The 22,281-nt window shown below is 36.9% G+C and overlaps 1 pseudogene; it reads left to right on the top strand.

Annotated features, from left to right (window-relative positions):
- Window positions 1-2,786: 2,786 nt before the first annotated feature.
- Window positions 2,787-10,044, top strand: LOC150018813 (eukaryotic translation initiation factor 3 subunit M-like; annotated as a pseudogene).
- The last annotated feature ends 12,237 nt before the right edge of the window (window positions 10,045-22,281 follow it).

Below are 22,281 nucleotides of genomic sequence, written 5' to 3'. Positions count from 1 at the left end.
GTATGTTTTAACTAAGTAGACAGATAGTTTGGAAATTGAAAGATAAATTCATGAAAAGTATTTAAAATACAGCCTAAAGCTTAGTAAGTGCTCAATTAATGTTAGCTATAAATATGCATGCTGCCCACTGTGGTTTGCAGCTATGGATCTGGATTTCTCAAGACCCTTTTCAAATGCAACTGAGATTTCTAGGTTATTTCAAATATACTGGATTCTGTGTACCCTGGCTGGTTTGGCTCAGTGGATTGAGCGTCGGTCTGCGAGCTAAGTGTCGCTGGTTCGATCTTCCAGTCAGGGCACATCAGAGAAGGAAAACTCTGATTCCAAAAAACCTCCGCTGCCTTGCGGCATACCTCTTCAGGGGAAAGGCTAAGGGAGTAAACCCCGACAGAAAATCCGGAGCCGGAGTCCCTAAGGCGGTTTGACGTTGTAGTCAATACCGGCAACTCCTGCGGCGCACCTGAAGCCAAGCTGTATTGACTCCGTCTTTCCCTTGGACCCTTCAGCTGCGAAGAGAGGGGGTGTCTGCTGCATGGGCAACAGCAGACCCTCCATATCACCCTGCCCAGGCTCTGTAGCTTCAGCAACACGGGAGGAGACAGATACCGTGTCACTCCCGAGTCGGACTGCACAGCCATTCTCAGCGGTGCAGATAGACTCTTAAGAAGCTACACCATCGTCTCTCGAGGCTCTGTAGCTTCAGCTTCACTGGAGAGGACACTCCAGCGTCATCGCAAGATGTCGATTCAACACGGGAGGAGACAGATACCGTGTCACTCCCGAGTCGGACTGCACAACCATTCTCGGCGGTGCAGATAGACTCTTAAGAAGCTACACCATCGTCTCTGAGACGGACGGCTGCCGACGACTGGATTCTGAGATATCTGATATGACTTAATCAATCAGCAACTGTTTCCTCAGTGGCCTCCATATACAAAGTAGGGTAGTTTAATATAGCAGAAAATATATCAAATAAAAATACAACATCTATCATCAAAGCACACACAAGTTAATTGCCAGATTAAACTTCCCAGTCCCCCCAAGTCATATGTCTGTAATCTGCCCAGTGAAAGAAAGACTGTGGAAATTTGAAATGCTATTGTTTTCCTAGCCTGCAGAAAGTTCTAGTCTCTATTCTGATTTAGTCAAACTCCCCCCTCCTCTCTCTCTCTCTCTCTCTCTCTCTCTCTCTCTCTCTCTCTCTCTCTCCCCCTTCCTCTCTCTCTCACACACACACACACACACAGTGGGCTTTTCCTTACTGACAGACTGGTACACTTATTGTCATCTTAAGATTTAAAAGATCTAGCCTTCTGAAATTATAGAAACCTGGATTCAATTTCCATTCCTGTTCTTTCTTCCATTATGCACAAAATGTGGATAATAACTTCCTCAAATGAGTGAGTTAGGGGAATTTAGTGAAATAGAATGTATTTTAAAAGCCTAGCATAAGATGATTCACAGACTAGGAACATAACAACTATCATTTTTCCCCAATCTCCCTCTTTCTTTTTTATTTTTAAAATTTTAAAATATTTGCCAGCAGGCTTCAAGTTAGTCAAAACTGAATCACAGTAATTACAGTAACTTTGCCATGAGTTATACTTCTCCATGCCTCTTTACCAGAACATTTTAAACTGGGACCCATGAATGGACTTGTTGAAGTTTATACAGATCCTAGAATGTGGGATTATTTTTGTGTAACAGGTGTTTATGTGCATTATTCTGGAGAAAGCGTCTATAGCCTTCATCAAAGATATTACTGTCCTAAAAAAGTTTAATAATGTGTTGTTCAAAATAATTGTTTTCCTATTTTTAGTATTATCTTATATAGTTATTTCAAGTTGTTTTCATATTGTTACAGAACCAAAGCAGGGGTTCGGCTGCCTGCCACCACCAATAGGCAAACTCTAGAGGCAGAGGCTGGCTAGAGAGGGAAAAGGATTTTATTCAAACGCTGCATGATCTGGGAGAATGGCTGACTCTTATTTCAGAGCCCATGCCCTCCAGAAAACCAGAGGAAAGCCCAACCATCCTCAGCCAGACTAAAACCAAAGGCAGTGTCCAGAGTTCCTGCTCCCATCTAAAGTACCATTCTTGGGGAACCACAGGCAGCTGTTGAGTGGTCACCCAGATAGCTTAGCTTGCTCCCAGCTGCTGTCCAGCTTCAGGCTTCCTTCAGAAACCTACATGTGGGACCAGTGCTACCACCAGCCATGCTGCTTCCAGGGCCAGAATGTCCCATGAACACATCGGCCAGTAAGTTTACCAGAGGGGGTCTATATTAGTTTTGGGTGTGGGGTGGACCAGGGGCTTTCTCAGAAGGACCAATTAACTTCCCAAATTTCCATGTGCTCCAGGAGGGCCCACCCCTCCCCCCATCCCTTCTTTTCCCCAGGCTAGACTGACAGGCCTCTTCGGTCAAGTATCTCCCCCTGTTGCCACTCTGACCTTTATGGTGCATGTGCCTGCCTTCCCCTGGTCGCACACCCAATCAGGTACTGGAAGGAGGTAGGAAGGATTGTCCCCCTATCCAATTATCTTGCTAACCTTCTGTTAGCTCCATGCAACATTCCATCCTGCCAATATCTTGTCTGGGAGTTGGGGAGACTCCTGTGGCACCCCATCTCCCCACCCCACACCCTAGTTCCCACATGCAGCATATTTCCCATACTCAGGGCCCACTCAGAGACCCTGAAAACCCTGCTCAGACTTTCAGGCAGCACCCAGGATGGCCCTAGATGGAGGGGCAGGGCACCTAAGCAGGACCTCCACACAGAGGCATCATGTGCCCTGACTGGGAATCAACTGGACTGTCCACAAGACACAAGCAATGCAACCTCATGGTCCTGTGGAAGTGCTGTGAAATTCAACATCTTTGTCATGACCCCGGGTGGTTCATGAAGGTATTGTCTAGCTGCTCGCCACATTCTCAGTGCCCCATCTCCCATGCAGCCCCTCTTTCCCTATCCTCAGTCTGGACAGGCATCTATCAGTATCCGTATCAGTTTTAGAATGTAGTCAGGGCATGTATTAATAATTAATTAACTAATTAATTAATTAATTAAACTTTTAAGTGTCAGCTACATTCTTGTTGTATCAACTTCCCTTCCCTACTTATAAAGCTCAGGTCAATGTGAGAAACACCCAGGGTAGTTTCCATTATCTCTGCTTCTGCCACATTAAGTCTTCACTATCTATTACTTGAACATGGCTCCTATTAACAAATGTTTTATACTTTTTCCAAGCTATTAAGTTATAAACAGAAGTAGGATGAATTCATCCTGATGTTCCCTCTCACAGGGCCTAGTTCAGAGAAATGTATATCTGTTTACTTTAATCTAATTGTTTTATTATTAAAATCATGACCCATAACAAACATAGAGCAAAATAAAATTATCTTAAAACAATAGTTGAAGTGTTGATTATGAGCAAGAACGCGGAGATAATTCCAGCAAGCAGAATAAAAAAGATGATCGGGTGGCCGCAGCACGCTCTGGCAGTCAGCAAAGAGCGAGAAGCCTCACCGTCCTTTTATTAGGATTTCAAAAGTTACAAAAATAGAACAGGGGGGTTGAGCTCTACAGCCAGCAGTGAAAGAATTTTTACAATGTATCATTAATGTGTAAAATACAGCCAGGGTAACTTATGGTTTAGATAGCACCTCTCAAGGATACAAAGCAGACCCACTAATCCTCAAGGCCAGCTCCAATTAAGAATTTACCTACAAGGAGGCAGATGGAGTACTTAACAGACCACTTTGTTCTCAGGATTCCATGACCCAATGGCCTGAACAGCCTAAAGCTGCAGGCGGAGACAAGACCAGCTCATCTCCTGAGCCACAGGACACCTGGACATAGGGGCATGGGAACATGCCCCTACCCAGAGATCTGAGTTCCTGCAACAAATAGTGGCACCCTGACTGGTGTGGCTCAGTTGGTTAGGAATCATTCCACAAAACAAAAGTTCACCAGCTTTTTTCCTGGTCAGGGCACATGCCTGGGTTATCAGTTTGATCCCCGGTCTGGGCACATTTGAGAGGCAACCAATCGGTGTTTCTCTGTCACATCAATGTTTTTCTCCCTCTCCTTCTCCCTCCCTTCCCCTTTCCCTAAAAATAAATAAATAAAATCTTTTTTTAAAAAAACAAGAATGGCATTTAAATTGCTCCACAATGTTTTTAACAAGTATTAACATTTAATGCTGACCAAATATAGACAGTATTGCAGGCATTGGAGAAACCACAATGAAGAAAAGAAGCAAAATCTTTTCCTCGTTGAGACTACATGCTAGTGAAAGAGTCAGTCAGTGTGAAAATAAATAAATAAATGCTAAACCATGCCCGATGGTGATAAGGGCCATCAAGAAAAGAAAAGCAGCTACAACAAGGATGCCAGACTGTTAAACCAAGCATGCCATGGTCCGGGGACAGTCAACTGACCTGGAGTCTGCACAATCCTTCCCCATGTAGAAGACCACCCTCCCCTCTGCACTCCCACTCTTATTAGAGATTTCTGGACCCAAGGGTAGGTAGAACAATGACCATGTCCAGCTTGAAGCAGCTAGAGGAGCACGAGACCTTCGACCATTGTCCTTTATAAGATTATAAAGAGTCTTAAGTCTGAGAGGGGGGGATTGTTATTTTTTATTGTTATAAAATTTTAATTAATTATTTTTAAAAAGAATAATATAGGAAAGGGTAAAGTCAAAGAACTTGTATGCACGACCCATGGACATGAACTAAGGGGGGTGGGATTTCTTGGGGATGGAGGGTACTGGGCAGAGGGGAGCAAATGGGGAAAAAATGGAACTATTTAACAACATAATAAAATATACAAAAAAAAGAAAAGAAAAGAAAAGAAGGGAAGGGTGTTGCACAGTATGTGTCTGATGCAGGGAGTGATACTAGGGTTTTGGTTTTAAATAGGGTGGTCATGAGGGCCTCTCTGAAAAGGCAGCAGTGGAGCCAAGATCTGAAGAAAGGGAGGGAGGAAACTATGAGATAGCTGCAGGAAGAATTTTCTAGACAAAAGAGACAGCAAATGCAAAAACCTTGAAGCAGAGCATTCCTGAGTGGGTTCCAGGAAAAGTGAGGTGGTCAGTGAGGCTAAAGCCTAGTGTGGGAGAAGGAATAGGAAAGTTGAGATCATTGAAGGAAACTGGGGCCTGGGGAAACGGGCATATGGCTTACTTTTCAACACTGTTTGCTTTCCACCTGAATGAGATGGGACTCCCGAAGGATGTGACTTGATCTGACTTGGGTTATTCTTTTATTTTTTTTAAATCCTCGCCTGAGGACATGTTTATTGATCTTAGAGAGAGGGGAAGGGAGAGAGAGAGAGAGGAAAACAATGATGTGAGAGAGAAACATTGATAGATTGCGTCTTACATATGGCCTGATTGGGGACTGAACTGGCAACTTGGGTATGTGCCCTGACTGGGAATTGAAATGCAAACTTTCAGTTTACCAGCCAGGGCTGACTTGGGTTTTTAAGGAATTCATAAAATGCCAAATATTATTTGTATAGATTATTTTTATACTCCACTTACTTTCATGAAGCATTTGAGGTAATTAGTAATAAGTAATAGAAGTTCTCAATTTTCTAGGAGCAAATTATAGAACTGACTGGAAATGGAAGGATAATTCGTAGATCATTATCTCTTCATGACTTTTGGTCTTTTAAAATCGTGTCTGGAAAATAATTGGCAGTCAAATACTCATATACTTACTAAGTTCTTAAAAGTGTGGATTTTTAAAAACCAATAGTTTAATTTTTAACTTAGTGATTTTTTTTCTTTGTTATCTTATACTTGAAAATCTCTCAAACATTTGTTTTTCAACTGAATTTAGGAGACCATGCCATTTCATTTCCCAAACTGGATTGTTCAGCCCACTGTAATGGAGCTAAGATTTTGTAAAAACCACAAACTAAACTAGATAATATAGATAGTTCAAAGCAATTTAAATCAGAAATAATGAAAAGAAAACAATAGAAAACAAAGTCAAGCATTTACACCAATTGCTTTTATAAACCTTACCTCCAAGGCCAGGCCTCTGGTTCCCTTTGAGCCACAGTTTTTTCCAGCCAAGGGCTCCCAGAGGTCTGCTGAAACACATCAAGCAGTATCTGCAAGAATGAAATGGTAAATAGTGAGACTGATGACAAATAAGCTGCATATAATAACATGAGAACCTACTAAAAACTAACCCATTCAGTTGAATGTGATTTGCCTTCAAGACAATTGTTTTTAACTATTGAAGCAGAACATTTAGATTCATTTATTTACAGTCATTGCTGTGTCTCTTGAGCCTTTGTGTAGATAGAAAGCCTGAAAAAGATGATTATTTAAGATTTTAAGAAAACCCTTTATGTCAAATTGCTTTAGGTCACTCAGTGTGAAAAATCAAAGCAACAAATAAGGGTCCCATTTGATCTGAAATGTGCAGGATGTCACTTAGAGCCTCAGGGGGCATGCAGAACAACATAAAACAGAATAGTGGACACATTTGTGAGATTTATATCATCATATTTATGAACCTCTATGTCAGAGAGAGATCATAACAAAAGAAACCTCTGTGTCATATTTAAAGAGACCTATTGCCAAAGATGTACTGACCAATGGCAGATATTTCTCCTCTTTTGAAAGGTCAAAATATGTTCAGACTTTGAACAAAGGTGCCTTAAAGTCACTTGGAATACTGATGGACATATGGTTACGCTCCTTCTCCCTGGTCAGATGATGCCAGAGATAGGAGAGCATTTTTCTAGTGTACAGACCTATATTTTTAGGATTGACTCTTAGAAGTGTAAGCAAGACAACATGCTCTAGAAGAAATTTCCTGGAGTACATTGGGACTAGTTTTTCTGCAAGCATAAAACAATAAACCAGTGAATGGTTTTATTGTGTCCTTTTTAACTATTCCTGACTGCCTACATTTAGCATTAAAGGTTTCCTCCAAGATCAGCCTTGGGGATCTATTTTGGGTGCTAGAATAACCCAGTCAGAAGTATCAGATAAAAATAGGCACCCTCGATCTTTTCCATAAGCATATACCATCCTCATGACTGTACCTTTTGCATAACCATTATCTATATTTTATTTAAAATAGAAATAGAAATACATTTTCAAGATTCTCCATAAAAAAATAAAAACAAATAGTTACTGAAATATCATTAAAATTTCAATAACAACAACAAAACCTCAAAGAACTCTGAAAGTTCATCAGTTTAAAACCAAACAAACAAAAACTGAAAACCCACATTAGGGAATGAACTTGCACTGTTTTCTAACATGCTTCCTAGGGGATGGTACTAGGATATGATCTCTAGTCTAAAAGCTTAAGATCGGAGGGTTCAATCTCTGCCAAAGACTTTTGCACACCCAAAATATTCTGCAAGAAAAAAAAAGAGGCAAATATGATGTAAGTGTGTCTCTTTAAAATTCTAAACAAGAAAAAATATGAAAAGTTTGGCAAGAAAGGAAAAAAGCAAAATATTTTAAATTTTAAAACCCTTGTATAGCTTTTGAAATTTTTCTACATTCCATTCCTATCTTTTAAGATAGTTATTATTATGGAGCACACAAAGTTTTATGGATTAGTTTTTTTGACCTAGCATTTATGTTACACATTTTTCTATGTAGTATTATAGCTATTATTTTACTGGCTCAATAAGATGCCAGTCAATGGATATACATTTCCTCCTTATTAATGTCTAGATCTGTGGTAAACTGCGAGTGGCGAAGCTGACTCTTAATATAATCTGTTCACCAGCCTCATTCCATACATAGAAATCAACAATGACCTAGTAAGTGTTAACAATAATTATTTGACTGAAAAAATAAATTTCCTTTTCCCACCATTTTTTATGGCCATGTAAAATTTGGTTCAGTATTTACAAAATTACACTAAATTTCAAAATAAAGTTTAGAACCATATTTTGGGTGTCTTACTTAACAACGACAAAATTTACATATCACTGGGGAATTATATCTTTTCCTGTCATGTCATGCAGGTGTTCAGAAAATGACTGAAATAAGCAGAATGTAACATAGTAAAATATTTTTGCTGTTAATTACTGTTAGAAGATTCATAGAAAATACTGCTAAAGATTTGAACAAATAAGTCATAGAACATTTACATAGTGTAGGGGGTTTGCTGTGGAGGTGGCTGAAAGTTAAAAATAATGCCTCAGCTTATGATATTTCCTAGACTCTGTTTTAAGAATGCAGTAGCTCCTTCTGAGCTATTAAAGGAAAGCTACACAGAAGAAGATATATTATTAAAGTAAAACATACATTACAGAAAAACTGTTTAAGTGTAATTACCAGTGATAAACCAATCTAAATAAATTTTCTTAAAACCATTGTAGATAAAATTGTAGGTGTAATACAATATTTGAAATTAATTTATTGTATCACTAGTCAATCTTTTCAACATTGAAATCATTCATGGAGTACTATAGGAGTTACTAATGTTACTATGGTTAATTTTATGTTTTTCAAAAGGACGTCAAATTATAGTACAGTATATATGATGATAAATAAATAATAAACAATTTTAAAATATCTTTTATAACATAAAGAGATTTTTCTGGGCATTTTGTGTCAGATAATTAAAAGATTTGTCAAGCGACAGAACACATCAGCTCCCTTTTCCAGTTGTGTAATTAGAACATCCCCCATGCCTGTCGGCTGAGTTATGAGCTTATCTGAAATCTAAAAGAGCTGGAATTTCAGAAGAGAACTCAGAAGGTGGACTTCACATAGATTTAGCTCAGATTATTGAAGCCTGTGATGTATGCCTGAAGGAATATGATAAAGATGTTGAAAGTGTGACAGACAGCATAGAATCCTCCTATTGACCCTGGAACTAGATAAGCAAGAAGTCCTGATTGAAAACATCTGTGAAAGCTGGTCAAATATCAGGAAGGTGAACCGTCCCATCCTTGAGACTGCAGTTGCTAAGCAACCTTTTCCATAGGATGGATAAGAATACTCTTGTAAAATACATAGTATATTGCAACCTCATTAAAGTGACAGCATCTTGGGGAGGCCATCCAATATATTCCACCTGAGCTGAGTCAATTAAGAACTGTATTTCTTCCTGGAACATCACCGCTGGGGGAAAAAAGAAAACATACTCTTTTAAGGTTATTTTATGAGGCTCTTGTGGATTGTAAGAAAGTGATGCCACTTGAAAAGTCAGGGTTGAATTGCTTGAAAGTTACATAGAAAACAATGCTTCTCGGGCTCAAGTTGATCCCCATGGGTGTACTGTATAAGCATTAAATGAACTAAATAGAACAAGGAAAAGAATAACAGTTATTAGGGGGAAGGGGGGAGGGAGAGAAGGGGGATAAGTAAGGGAAGGGTTTAGTCAAAGAACATGTATAAATGACTCATGGACATGGACAACGGGGAGGGATATGATTGTGGGAGAAGGGGTGGGCTGGTTGGGGGTGGAGCAATGGGGGAAAATGGGACAACTGTAATTGAAAAAATAAAAATTCTATATAATACACACACACACACAAAAAAAATCCAAATGCACTTCTTTTTAATCATCTTCTTACTTTAAAACCAGTCAAGTTTTTGGAAGATGAGCTTATTCACGATCTTTTAACCATTTTTTGTGAGTGCTAAACTGGCATCACATATCAAGTTTTATCAGAAAACTAAAGAGACAGTAGATTCATTTGACTATTACCTGAAGAGAATATGGCTAAAAATGGCATTACTTACTTTTATGGAAATGGCAGCAGAAAATAAGAAATGTCCCTTGATATAATGCAACAGGAACTTCAGACTGGAATTGATGATGTTGAAAGTGTTTGTTACTGGTTCAGAGAAAGCAAACATGGTATACTGCAAAATTGATCAGACCCAAAGAAAAGTAGTTGTCACTTGTAGCCCACATAGGACACTTGGAACACAGCAATGGTAACAACTGTATAAACACACTTAATGCCTGCAAACAAAGTTTGGGCAAAGTGAAAAAAAAGTCTTTTCAGTCTTTCTGATACCTGGAAGTTCATGCTATAAATTTTCTTTTTGGGGGGGAAAATACCTAGGTCATGGTAAAACATTATAAGCTAAATTTTGAAAATAAAGTTCATTTCTTAAAATTTCTGGAATAAAAATTAAAGTATATAAAATGCTACATAACAAATATTTTCAGAAAAACAAACACTTCAAGGTGACATTTTACTAATAAACCCAAAGTACCTACTATTCAAAGACTTTGTACAATGACAAGAACATTTTTAAAAGGATGTTTGGAACTGTTTCCATCATTAACTGATTTTAATGCCTAAATGCATTGTCTATAAAATCTTTCTTATCTATATGCTTGAAACACTTAGAAACAGAATTTTCTAATGTGCTTAAAAATCTTTCAGTAAAAACTATCTTTCTTTAATAAATAATTTCAAAGGATTTAACACACTTATCACAAATATAATTATTTAATGAATTCTAATTTTTTGTAATGCCAACAGACTGGCATGAAGGCAAATTGAAATTTCAACAAAACCAATTTGGTGGACAGTTTTGAAAATCAGTAGAATGAATCAGCAAATGGAGTAAATTTTACATTCCATTTCAATAAAGTTATCTTGGTAAGATAACTGTTTCAAGTATGATAAGCATTAAACCAAATGTCAATCAACACATGAATGGAATAAAAAGAATGAATTATTCATACATGCATCAACAGGGATAAATTTCAAAATCACTGATCTGAGTAAAGGAGCCATGCAAAAAACAAAAACAAAAAAGGTAGATACTGTGTGATTTAATGTATACAAAAACTAGGATATTCAAACTAATTTATAGTGACAGAAAGCAGGCCATTGGTTAACTGGAGATGAAATGGAAGGATGGAATGCTTGCAAAGGAGCAAAAATAAAGTTTTTTTGGAGGGAGTGGTAGAAATGTTTGTTATCTTGACTGTGAAGATAGTTTCAAGGGTATATACGTATGTCATAAATTATTAAATGTATACCTGGTGTGCAGTTTATCTTACTTCAGTTAAAGTTGTAAAACGTGTCAAAACAATAAAAAGAAGAATCATAAATAAACAAGCTATAATAATTTGAACTTAATACTATACCTTTACTTTTCAAAATATACTATTTAGAAAATCAAAAGATAGGCCACAAACTAGGAGTAAATATTTGTAAATTACATATCTAATAAAGGACTTATAGTCAAAATATGTAAAGAACACTTAAAAATCAAGAATAAGAAAATAAATGGGTAAAAGATTTGAACAGATACATTATAAATAAAGAAATATGGACTCAAAGGAACACAAAATAATATATGCTCAATTGTATTACTCATTAAATAAAACTCCAATAACATACCTTTACATGTTATATTAAGGCTAATAACAAAGTACCACAGAATAGGTGGTGTTGGGGAGAGAGAAATTATTCTCTGCCTTTGTACATTCTTCTAGCTGAAGAATTAAATTGATAGTAGAGTAATAGGAGAAAACCAAATTTAATTGCTTATGTATGTACAGGGGTTCCATGAAAATATGTGAAGTTGAGGCGGATATGCCAATCTGAGCTAAGGAGGAGTTAATGGTTTGGAATTTCAAAGGGGAGAAAGCAATTCACATAGAAAAGTAAATGTTTGGTAAACGAATATTTACTTGTTTGGTAAAGCAATGCTCTGGTAAGCAAATGTTTGACAACAAATGTCTCTGGGCAGAGACAATGGGACACAAAATTGACTCTGATCTCTAGGTTCTGCCAAGTTTCCCCCATCACACTTAACCCATATTCTTTGTACATATCCCTGGTGATAGCTCTATTTCCTGGAACAGGTCTTCCATCTAAATTTTTTTAGGCATTTAGGGGAAAACCAAAAGTTCTTCCCAGGTACTTTGTTTCTTAAAAGTAAAATAATCTTCACGCCAGAAACACAAATTTGAGGATGGCAAATTATGCTTTTTTGTATAGTGGCATAAACAACAGATATTTATTTTCTCATGATATGAAGACTATCAGTCTGAGATCAATCTGAGGCCTCTCTTCTTGGCTTATTGATAGCTATCTTCTCCCTGTGTCTTCACATGGTCTTCTCTCTTTGCATATTTGTGTCTTAATCTCTTATGAGGGCAAGAATCATAGTGGTGTAAGGCCTACTCATATGACCTTTTTAAAAGCCCTGTCTCTAAATACAGTCACATTCTAAGGTACTAGAGGTTAAGACTTCAACATATGAATGGCGGAAAGGCACACAATTCAGCCCATAATACAAACCTACCAGAAGGACAAAATATTTTTAAAAGAAAAAACATGGCATTCAAAGTGCTAATGAGGATGTAGAAGACTAAGACTCTCACTTATTGCTAGTAGGAATACAAACTGGTACACCCATTTTGGAAATGATGTACTTATCGTATAAACCAGCAATGTCACTCCTAGGTGTTTACCCAAGAGAAATTAGAATGTATATTCATACAGAGATTGTACATAAATGCTTATAGTAGTTTTATTCATAATAGCCCAAAATTAAAAGAACCAAAATATTCTTCAGCTGGTGAATGAATAAATTGTTGTGTATCCATAGAAGGGATACTACTCATAAATAAAAAGGAATAAACCACAGATACATTCAACAATTTGCATAATCTCAAAAGCACTGTGATTTTTTTTTAAAAATAGGCAGACACAAAAGGCTAAGTGAAAGAAAGCAGACACAAAAATGGTACAATTTATATAACTTGAAAAGGAAAAACTATAAGGAAAAAATTGCATCAGTGAATGTTAGGGGCAAGGGATGAGGGCAGGTGATTGGCTACAAAAAGGGTCAGGGTTAGAGGGGGTAGTTTATGAAGTTAGGGAAATATTCTATGTCTTTGTTATAGTAGTGGTTACAGAACTGTATACATGTTTCAAAACTCAAACTGTACTCTTAAACAAAGTAAATTTTACTGTATGTAAATTTTGCCTCAGTAAGCTTGACTTATTTTTAAGTATCAAAAATAGTAATCTTAAGAGCAGACTGTGGAATTGCTGAAAAATAAAATGCTAAACAAATATTTTCAAAATTATAATTTATATTCAACCACAATGCTCTTACTAAAATAAAATAGTATTGACATTAACCTTTTTAATTCATCTGACTTCTATTTCTTTTTGTGTATGTCTACATGCTATATATAAAATATTAACACAAGAACATGTATATAATTTATACCTAAGTAACTAGATATGTAAAAGAGATGCCTGCTCAAATTTTATTTTATCCTAAGGCATGAACACTCACATATTTTGTATATCATTGATTTAGTTTTCTTCCAATTTTTCACTATTACAATAAATAATTCTCAAACTCACATCTCTGTGCTTAGCATTTTTACTCTCATTTTGGCTTTTTTTTAGAGGAGAATGACATAATCTAGATTAATAAATCAAGATAAAAGTTATGTATCATGAAATGTATATATTCAATTGTTTTCCAAGGCTGTTGAACCCATTTACCTTGTCACAAACAATAAATGAAAGTATATGTTTCATTATACCTTTGTCAACACTGGTTGATATAATTTAAGTGCTTTTTATTATATAATGAAAGTGATTTATTATTATTTTAGGTTTTTTAAATTAGTAAATTACCTTTAGCAAGTATCTTTCAGCAGCTATTAAATCTTACAAATATGGTTTCACTTATTGATATAGTGTATTACATGCATTGATTTCCTTATTTTAATCCATCTTTACATTCCCAAGAAGAATGCAAAATTTTGAATACTTGCTAGCAAAGCTGGCCCAGGGGTTTGTAGATGATAATGGCTAATTACAGCCTTGGCAGCTGACTCCCAAGTTCCCATTTCTCCCAGAATCTAGTCCCTCTTATTCCTACTGTTATATACTTTCCCTTATTCTCTCAGGTACTTGCTTATATTTCTTTGTAAAGTGACTATTTTCATAGTGTACCAAGGTCTTCAACTCCTTAACATGGCTGTCTGTCCTTCATTTTATGGACACTGAGCAGGTCCTTACCACATCTAAGTCCAATACAGTCTCCCAGAAAAGAAATGACTTTTCCTTCGGGGATTTCAGGGCTCTATACTTAAGCTTTAAGCTTTTACAAAGCTCTGTAAGTACAGTCATCAACTACGCATTGAGTGATGCAGTCTAAATTTCAGTTTACATCAGGGGCCCAGAGCTGCTATCTAAATAGAATTTATCATCCACCCTACCCACCAGAGGGAAACTTTCATGTGCGCAACAGAATCAAGTGGAATACTACATATTACAACATGATTTAATTCTCAGCCATCAGAGAGAGTGAAAGCAAATAGCAGCACCAGAAGGAAAAACAAACAAACCAATAAAAAAAAATAGTCTTAGGTTCTTAAAACTGGCTAAATGGTGTTATGATCCTTTGGCTAACATTTACTGAATCAGTTCTTTAAAATCAACAATATAAAGCAGCTAATACGAGTTCAATAATGCTTATGCTTTCCCATGACAAAGAAATCTGCAATTCTCAATTCTGACTATCCCTAGTGCTTCACATATATACTTGGACCCAACACTCATATATTCTATTTAATAGGTCTTGTCTGATTTTGATGCCGAGCCAATATTTAAAACCATTGGTTTTGAATTCTAGAGATCAGAGATAGGCTTGGGAAAGAACTCCTTTCCAGAAAATTTAGCACAAAGAAATCTTAAGAACTAAAAGTACCAGATCTTTATTTTTAGCCAGTGAATCAATTTCTGCATTGATTAAGACCAATGGACCATTTTACCAAGGATTAACATCCTAATACAAGTGCCAGAGTTACTTTGTACAGTATGAAGTTACATATCAGATAAAAGAGGGATCAGAGATCTTCTGTGGCTTTTATCTGTCCTGCTTGTCCATTTCTAGTAGCACAAAGCTGCACAATGGCAAAATGCAGGCTTAGTTTGACAAGGCAGTCTTTCCCTTAGAAAAGATGTCTTAGTTTACTTATGCAAGGTATAATATTATAGCATTTAGAAAGCCCCAAATTAACAATATAAAATAATTTAGAGATTATGAAAAGTAAATTAATCTAAAGTTTTATGAAACCCATCTGTTCAGCTGTACACTTCTTCCAATCCAAGGGGCCACTAGAGAAGTCATATGTAATACACACGAGTGGGCTGGACCCACAGAGGCAGCAGGAGAGGCAGTTATGTTAGCCAACCACTGCCGGAAAATCAAGAGGAAAAGGGAAGCACTGGCAGTGCAACAATATGGGGAGGTAGTCAAAAGAAGGGGGTAATCTTTTTCTGAGGACACTATAATCAGAAGTGACTTTTCCCAGAAGAATGTCAAAACTTTAGTATTGTGGCTATGGGAAGGTGGTAGCATTTAAGAAGAAAAAGACCACTGTCTCTGCAGAAAGAGCTGTTTTACCTGGGAAGCAAGCCAGTGTGACTTAAAGAATTAATGTTGAGGGTTATAATAGCACGGACAACTGAAAAAATAAATGTTGGGATAATTCATTGACCAAAAAATAAATAAATAACCCCTTATGCAGCAGCTACTTTATGTGTAGTTTATTGCTGGTCTGTTTCAAGGCAGTTGTTTTCTGTTTAAACAATAGTTGTGCAGATTTTATATACTATTTTTCAGCTTTAAATCCATCCTTTGTCTTTTATATTTCACAGACTTTCCTATTGGCCTCTGCTATTGGGAAGCAGAGAGTAGGACTGGATGCAGGAAGTAGAGAGAAGGGACTATGTTTGTCTTGTTCTATCACTGGTTCCAACCTTCAGCTTCCCTGGGCACTCAGCAATGTCAGCAAGGGCCAGTGAAGCCCCTTCCTCAGACACCTGAGCTTCTAGGTTCCAGGAACTCCAATTCACCCCTTTTCCTGCAGTTATTTTCTCTGCTACACCTCAGGGTTCCTCATTCCCTTTCAGCCTTCTAAATAAAGCCTGTGTAGTTAATTCCCTGTCAAATCCTCCCCCTGCTGGAAACACTTGGTGTACTTTCTGTCTCCCTGACAGAGCCCCGCCCAGTAGAAAAGGCGACAGTTGGTCTGGCTAATGAATTCCAAAGGGAAGAACAAAATGTGAACACATTAAATATGCTTTTTAAAAAATACATGATTTGTTCAAGCATTAAGTATTTATTTGCTAGGCATCTCTGTCCAGAGATGAGTGTCTCAGGTTTAAAGTGACATTTAAAATAAAAATAAAAAAACTACAAAAAATGACTGATCTATACAATTCAAGTCTACAAGTAAAATCCAATAATAAAATGTATTAAACAATATATAATATATATAGTGTTAGACTTTCTTATTATTATTTACTTTACAACACCTCTTTATTTAAGTTAACGGCTTCTCTTTTCAACTATCATCTCTGCTTCTGAGTTATCATCCAAGGCCTAGCAGCCCCGTTTTTGTAATATCAGCCTCTCAAGGTAACACTACCCTGGATCTCCTTTCCTACATATTTTCTACGCAAGCCCATAGCCTCCTTGAATCCATGGACTCTAGAGGAGTGTGTGAGTGGCAGTTGTCCTCAGTTCTCTTGCACTAAGACCCGATGTGGACCAACCACCATCGCCCTCGGTTAACTTAGAATAGTCCTTTGTGTATGTTTATGTTTGAACTCCATAAATTTTAACAGGCCCCAGTATGAACTGAATGGATTACTTTCTCAGGTTTTATAGAGCTCAGTGTGAAACATGTCCCATAATTTTAAGCTCATGCTCAGCTCTGCTGAGTGTCCAAATTTAATACTGAGTGATGGGAGGTAATCATTTTCTGTATAAAACCCACACTCTTAACTTAGAGAAGTATCATTCAGACAGCTGAATTCTCCTGAGGGTTTGTTTGTTTGTTTGTTTTCATATGTGTCCACACACTTAAAGTTTCCTTCAATATGTGGAGCCTTGGGGTCTTGCAACACTACATGCAGGAGTAATTTATGTTATATTGTGCCTCTTTTCTCAAGCTTTATTTTAAATTTTGAAACAGTTGGGCATTATTGTACTCAGCCCGTAAGGCAAGAACTCAGCATTAAAAAAAAAAAAAAAAAAAGTTCTGACTTTTTTAAACTAAGAAGTTATTATTCATACTAAGGACTTATTGTAACTTCTGGAATGTACATAATACTTGGAAAATTCTAGAGTATAGTCTCGCTTTAGGTAAAAATATATTTGGTTCCTGATTATTTATTTGAGATATCTTTGAGACAGTGTCAAAAGTCTGCATAGGAGCTATAAGTTTCTTGAGAAAATTAAAATATCTTTACTCAATAGTCACTCAAAGTGTGTATGAGTGGAGTGGTGGATCTAGCTAAACAGAGAAGAAAGATATAATCTACTCATTTCTTTAAAAGCTAGTAAAGAGGAGATAAGTCATCAGAAATATCTTTCAGAAATAAGAGGTAAATTTTAAAGCTCTGTCATTTAATAAGTATATTCATATTAAGAGAGGAAAGTTTCCTTTATATATTTCCAAAGATCTTCTTGCTTTTGTCCTAATTGAGGCTCTCTTACTCTCTTGCCTCTTATCCAAATATCTTTTTTCCCTGAACATTTTATCTTATCTATTCTTTACACAGTAACATCCTTAGTATTCAAAATCCAAGTAAGTCATCCCATGTTTTAAATTTTCTTTGGTGCCCCATTAATTCAAATATTTTTTAAAAGCTGTAGTCTAGGGAATAAAGTTTGAAACCAAGATTAATAAAGTTTTTTGCCACACACAGAAAAAAAACCCTGTAGTCTATTATTCATTTCAAAATATGCTACAATGTACATACAAAAGTCAGCCTGCTTCCCATTTCTATATTATTATCCTCCTGTCAGTTGAGAAGTACAGAGAAAGTGGCCCAATCAATATTTATAAAGTAATTTAAATCTAATAGCCCAGAACAAAAAGGAATACATGAGAAAAGTAAGTCACAGTCTTTGTCCTCTGCCTTTTTCTTCAAAGAGAAAGCAAGAGGCACATTTAAGAGACATATAGGAAATATCTTTAACGAGATCTTGTGACTGATTGCACAGGTGGAATAAAGATAGAAGAGAAAATAAGATGCCCAAATTTTTTAGTAAAACAGCTATTTATTTATTTATTTATTTATTTTTATTACTATGTTTTATTGAATCAATTGGGGTGACATTGGTTTGCAAAACCATACAGGCTTCAAGTGTACAACTCAATAAAATATCATCTGCACACTGCATTGTGCACCCACCACCTCAAGATAAGTATTTTTCCATTCCCATTTCCCCCCACTTTCCCTACCTCCACCTAGCCCCTCCCCCCTTTCCCTCTGGCTATCCCTACACTATTGTCTGTGTTTACAAGTTATGTATATATGTTTTTTTGGTTAACCTCTTTACCTTCTTTCATCTATCCCTCCATCCCCCCAACCCGGTCCTCTGAAAGATATGAGTCTGTTCCACGTAACCATGCATGCCTGTTTCTATGCTGTTCATCAGTTTATCTTGTTCATTAGATTCCACATATAAGTAAGATCATATGGTATTTGTCCACAGCATGGATGAACATGGAGATTATTATGCTAAGTGAAATAAACCAGTCAGAAATAGATCAACTATTTAGATCACAGTGTCATTCTCTGAAATAGTCACTAGAGGAGAAAGAACACAATGAGGCAAAATAAGTTGTCTTGTATGTATTAAGTTTAAAGTACTTGTGTGAAATTGGAATAGAAAGGTCAAGAAAGAAAGTGAATATATGTGTCTATATTTAGGAAAAAATCTGTGCTTGAGATATAGGTTTAGGGGCTGCCAGCCTATAGACGATTTTTCTACAGAGAATGTGTGAAATGAGAAAAGAGGAACATCACATATAAAGAAGGAGGTGGGGGGAGAGAAACCCTACAAGGAAGTCTGAGTAAGAGAAACAGAGAGATAGGGCTACATGGAAGAAAAGAGAGAAGGATATTTTTCATGAGAAAGATTACAATACTGAGATGTAATAAGAATCAAAAGTTCCCATGAGATTCAGCAATAATTAATTCCAGTGCTATGTCAGGAGCTGAAGCTAGATGACAGTGGATTGAACAAGTAAAGAAGGTGGTAAGGAGTGGGAGACTGCAGTATAATCTGTGCAAGTTAGTTTTTTTTAACAGAAGGGGAATCCTTTCACACTTTCGGTAGGAATGCAGACTGGTGCAACCACTGTGAAAAGCAGTATGGAGATACCTCAAGAAGTTTAAAGCAGATCTGCCTTTTGACTAAATGATCCCAGGGAATATATCTGGGAATATATCTGAAGGAACCCAAAACACTAATTCAAAAGAACATAAATACCCCTATGTTCATTGTAGTGTTATTTACAATCACCAAGATATGGAAGCAGCCCAAGTGTCCATCAATAGATGAGTGGATAAAAACAACTATGGGGCATTTACATAATGGAATACTACTCAACCATAGAAAAGAAGAAAACTTTACCCTTTGTGACAGTAAGGATGGACTTGGAGAACATTATGCTAAGAGAAATAAGCCAGCCAAAGACAAATACCATATGATTTCACTCAAATGTGGGATCTAATGAACAATCTAAATCTAAAAAGGAAAATGGGAACATACTCACAGATGAAGAGCAGAATGACAGCTAATGATGGGCAGAGAAGGTTAGGGGGTGGAGGGATTGAGAAGAAAGGAAAAAGGACTCATGGATAATAGTGTGGTGATTGCTGGGGACAGGGGGACATAAGGGGACTAAATGGTAATAGAAAAATACAATGAAGATTAAATCAAATAAATAAAATTAATATCTTTAAAAAGAAAAGAGAATTGAATAGCGATAAGTTCTGACAGAAAATTGCCAGAAGGAAGAAAAAGGGGTTGAATATAGATCAGAGGAAAACTTCAGAAGCAGACAATATCTGTATCATCAGTTTATCTCTTCGTTTCTTAGTACACAACATGTTCCAAGACCTCTCAAGTTTTTAAAAATCCTCCTTTGACAACCTCCCATGTCTCTAAAGTTACTATTTTATTTGTCTGCTCCCTTATACAACAAAAATTCTCAAAGGAGTTATCTAAAATGATAGTTTCTATTTCTCCACCTCACATTGGGTCCTTAACTCCAACTCTGCTGCAATCACTCCTCTGAAACAACCTTAATTGTGACTCCAAGGACCTCCACCTCATTCAAGTCAATAAAAAATCACTTCTCTCTTCTCATCTTCAACACTTAGCAATTGGTGAGCCTATTGAATATTCTTTTCTTGAATTCTGTAATACCACAACTCTTGGTTTTCCCTCTACCTTACTGTCTGGTCCTTGTTAGTCCTAGCATACTTCTTCCTCTTGCTAGAGTTCTAAATGACAGAGTACCCTGCAAATAGTCTTAGACCTCTTTCTATTTTGCATCCACATACATCCAATCAACCACAGCTTAAACAACCAGATGTACAAATAACTCCTAGATTTCTTTTACTTGTAGTTGTTATACTTGACATTTCCATGTGATTGTCTAACTGATACTTCTGATGTAACTTATCCAAACAGAGCATTTGTTTGCCCCATGATTATTCCACCTGTCCCTCCCTCAATTTTATTCATCTAAGTGAATATCCTCAACACTGAACATTTCCCAAAGCCAACTTTATGGCATCCTTAATTTCTTTTCCCCTTTCCTTTCCCTTACAATATTCCACCCATGTAAAAACTGTGTAAGTTTGACATCTAAGACAACTCTCCATCTCTCCATCTCCTCTACAACCACCCTATTCAAGACACCAGTATCTTACCGGGACCAATGAGTGCACTAGTCATCCAAAGGATTGTCCTGATTCTTTTCTTGACTCCCACAATCCATTCCTCTCACAAAGAGAGTGATTTTTTTCCAACAAAAATTAGATTGTGTCACTCCTCAGCTTACAATTTTTCATGGCTTTCCATAGTATTTAAAATAAAAGTAAACTCCCTACCTGATCTAAAGAATTCCATATGAATGATCCAGCCCTCCCCAGCTGCACCTCTAACCTCATTGCTTACCACTCTCCCCTTTGTCTTTTTAAACCCCAGCCACACTGGCCTTAATTCTGTTCTTGAACTTGTGGGGCTCATTCCTGCCTTACTTAGGTCTCTTCTGCCTCTACTAGCAGAGTTCTGCCCAAAGACTTCATGGCTGGCACATTTGCATCTTACGGGTTTCCAAAGATCACTTCCTAAGAAAGGGCTTCCTCAGTTCTGTTTCATTGCAGCAAACCCATTTTCTTAATATCACTTATCACTCTGCGAAATCATCTTTCTCATGTGTTTGTTTACTTGTTTTCTGGACCTTATCTGTCACATTAAGTATTATCTCCCTGCAAATATTGAATGTTTCCTTATGTAAATGAAAGTGGAATACAAAACATAGATGGAAAGATTAAGAGGCCCAGTTTTTTCACTGTAAGGGGAAGAAAGAAGAAAAAAAAAGAATGGGTACAAATATAAATAACCTGGTAGGTTTGGTGGCAGACAGTAAAGGAAGCATCTACCTTAGGGCTTCCACTTCCTCTGAAATAGAAAGATAGTGAGAATGTCTTGAGTTGTAGCTAGATACCTTGAATTTATAGTAGCCATTAAGAAATATAAGCCAGAGTGATATGATTTATATTCATTTCAGAAAGGTGAATCTTCCAGAATAGAGCATCAATTAAGAGACACTGAACTAAAAAGCATGGAGACGAATTACACAAGAACCTAACTAGGTTCAGAAAAAAAATGATGGTCAGAGAGAGAGACCATGAAAGTGCACAGTCAAACATCCAGCCATTCACTGAGTCACCAATGTTCAATGTTCCCCATGCCTCTTCATCTATGCAGGGGTGAGCCCTCCATTAAATGCTTTACTAACTGCTCATTGTTAAACTTAGGCCAACTGCTTTCTTGGTGGCATCACTGATAATGCAGAAAAGAGGAATAATAGTGAGAGAGAATATGGATTGCTCAGTACAGACAGCACTGGAAAAAATAATTACTGTGTATTCTTTGGAGGTTGACTCTATATCCGAATGCTTGCACATGAGTGAAATTCAGTAAGAACTAACTGTTCCTCTGCATCCAAGGGGAGAGGGCATTTCTGAATCACTTTAACTGGGATGTACTGTCAATACTAGCTGAGTACCCTGTGTGTTTCTTGCTGTAGTAGATCATAATGGACATAAACAAACTGTAAGAACAATTCACTTCTGGCATCCTCCTAAGAAGAGTACTCTAAAAATAACAGGAAAAGCAAAAACAGTCAGTGTGTACCAGAGCATCTCATCTGAGGGGAAAAAATGTGTTTATGGAATT

The sequence above is a fragment of the Furipterus horrens genome, unplaced genomic scaffold (assembly GCF_987537825.1).
Source record: "Furipterus horrens unplaced genomic scaffold, mFurHor1.1.pri manual_scaffold_2, whole genome shotgun sequence".
In the NCBI taxonomy this organism is placed as follows: domain Eukaryota; kingdom Metazoa; phylum Chordata; class Mammalia; order Chiroptera; family Furipteridae; genus Furipterus; species Furipterus horrens.
This window is presented reverse-complemented; position numbering and strand designations above follow the sequence as displayed.